The following is a 3,109-nucleotide window of genomic DNA, read 5'->3' on the forward strand; positions in this document are numbered from 1 at the left end:
GGGATTGATCGTTTTTTACTAGATAATAAAGTTAAGCGAATTAATAAGATTCTCATATACATGTATACTTTCCCTTGGCTTAGTGTTATGTTTTTCTAAACATTGTCAGTATTCAACTGATCCTATAAACATTCCATTGTAGTTTCTTATCCTTATATCATATGTGTGTAGTGTAAATACTATACAAGAGCTTAGCATATTACTCCACAATCTAAAATATATTATTCATGACATGAGCATAATGTTTACCCTCTTTTCGAGGGCCCAAAAAAATAGAAGATATTTTTTAATCGCTGTTTATCATATATTTAAGGAAATTAACTACTAGTACATTGATTTATACCCCTCTATTTTTCAATATGTGAATAGTCATTCCATGTGATGTAAAGGTACCCGATAAAAAGAAAAACAACCATGTTTTGTTCCCAACAGAACACAGTCACATCCAAAAATCATTTGCCTACGGACTTTTCTGATTTTTTTTTTCCGATTACGACAAAGAGCACAAGGCGGGTGTGACCGGTCAGCAGGGGATGCTCACTCCTCCTAGGCACCTGATCCTAACTCTATCTACAATGTATTTCAAGGTCCGTGTTTCTCTGCTTTGAATTTGTATTTCGTTTCATGGATTTTTGAGATGGTTCCCGGTTTGTTATTGTCATTTTTACATTACATCCAGTTAAATATTCTTTCGATGTATCACGCTTAATCTTGTGTGCCTTACACCCTGCATTTTAAATGGCTCTATAGACACTTGACTTTAGCTCAGAATCATTAAAGAATATTTTCGTTTTTTTCTTATCTCTTTGTTCACAGTAGGGAAAACTTTAAACGTCAGATGACATTAGCGATTCTTTTGCCCAAATATTTTATTGATATTCTATTATTTTTCCGGGCTGTTTGGAGTTTGAAACACAATTTGCACAACCACAAAAATTGTCATTTAATATTTAAAAACATTATTTGCATCATCAAGCATTTTCACAGTTTGCTTTTGTGTTTTCCCAAGTTGAATCTATCACTTTTTCTTATTCCGTGAGGTCTGACGACGTAATCCTTTATAGTGTTTAATGGATGTCACATAAAAGCCACACATTACTTGTTTTGATTTTATGACAATTGTAATTATCCTGTGGTGAGCCCCCTCTTACGAAATGTTACCTGTACGATTCACCTGTAACGAGCCTCAACTCACTGGACCTTTAAAATTAAAATCAGTCCGTGCACAGTTTGGACACAGCAGTCCGAGGGGAAGGACGCAACCAAGCCGTCTCCTGTTTTTATTGTACAAGTCCTGGCACATTTTTACTTTGCTTTCATATTTATAATACCTATTGTCCAGCTTCTCTGGGGTAAGACTTATTTTTGTCATAATTATTGTGTTTTTAATGCTATTGTTTCATAAATGCAGTAAATGTCTTAAAACATCCAGTTACGAAGTTTCTCGGTAATTTCAACTTAAAGCTATTCACGTTTATCATTAAATATCTTTAGCAGCTGTTTACCTATATTCAGCATTCTTATTATGGTGGTCCGTTTATTTCTTTATGTATATGAATGACATATGTTCCGTTGGTCTTAATTTAGTAAGTGTAAAGTGTGAGTAAGTGTATGTGTATCCATGCGTAAAGTAATGCATGTATTTCATGAATGTTATGCGTAACAGAAGTTACGAGTAAGTAAAATGTCTATCATTAAGACATGAAGTATTCGTGTATATGCCACGTGTTGTTATGGTGTCAACCTTGTGACATAAGTATGTATTTGTGTTTGAACAATTACTGTAAATTCCTAATTAAACGCGAGGAATTAATATCCGCGTAAAATCGCGAAAAGCCTGTCTCGCGAATTTTAAAATCTCGCTTTTAATTTTCAGACATATGTAAACTACATAAAACTATGATAAAATTTCGGCATTCGCTATTTTATGTTCTCGCGATTTGATGGAAAACCGTTGAATCGCGGAATTAAGTACTCGCGTAAAATAAGGAATCTACAGTAACAGGTCTAAGTATCCCTGGTAGTTTCCTTGTGTGGTTCCACGGATATACATCGTAGACATCTTTGACAGTGAGTGGAGCATCAGCCTCCTACAGGACCAGCACCAGCAGGACAGTCTCACCACAACCGCTATACTTAACGGATCATCGATTTAATAAGCAGTGCCTTCCTTCAATTCCAGATTTATGGACGAATGATTTGTCAATGTACAAATGTTGTGACAAAATGGTGTCAGAAATGGGATGGTAAGATAAATAGAGATCCGCTTAAAGACCCCGAAACTAAGACTAAAAAAAAATCAAATCAAATTGTTTAATTGTTTTTGTTTATTCTGTTACAATTCAGTTTCATTTGTTTCTTTTACTTTTTCTTGTTTTCTTCATGTTTAGTTCAAATTTGTGTTTGTTTGTATTTCTTGTTCTTTTGTGTTTTCATCTTATTTTGCAATTTTCAGAGGAATTGTGTGGTTCTGGATGTTTGAGACCTAAGAGAAGTGGTTTTGCGGAAAGTGGGCGGTGTCTCAGTAAGTTAGACCATAGCGGCTTAAATTTCATTATGTGCCAAGACTTATATAGTGTAAGTCCTACTGTTAAGCTTTGTGTCCATTGTGATTTGAGGTTTGTGTCAATAAGAATTGGCTTAGATATTATTATTGTAACAGTCATATCAAGAGGATAAAGATGATTTATGGTATTTTTGGTAATCAATGTCACCGTATGCCTGTTCTTACTTGTATCTTACTATTGGTTTCATTTTGATTTCAGGTATGCAACGAGAAGCATATATTTTTATAATTACCTTTTTGTCCTGTTCGAAAACAATTCTCTTACCTTGAGTGAAACTGCCTGGGTCATTGTTAGAACATTTAACATGCTTTTTAGCTTTTCATTAGCACTACATTTTGTTAGAAAATTGTTTATTATGCTATTTTATACCAGATAAGCATATGTATAATAACTGGAATAATTTGCAACGGAACAGTTTAACGTTCAACTGCTTTATCAAAACGACCTTACTCTTATATAAGTACAATAATATATTTTTGAAAAACCTTTAGTTTTGTTTTTGATTTTTATCAAGTATATATAGCACATTCACAAAGCATTAT

The sequence above is a fragment of the Crassostrea angulata genome, chromosome 8 (assembly GCF_025612915.1).
Source record: "Crassostrea angulata isolate pt1a10 chromosome 8, ASM2561291v2, whole genome shotgun sequence".
NCBI classification, from domain to species: domain Eukaryota; kingdom Metazoa; phylum Mollusca; class Bivalvia; order Ostreida; family Ostreidae; genus Magallana; species Magallana angulata.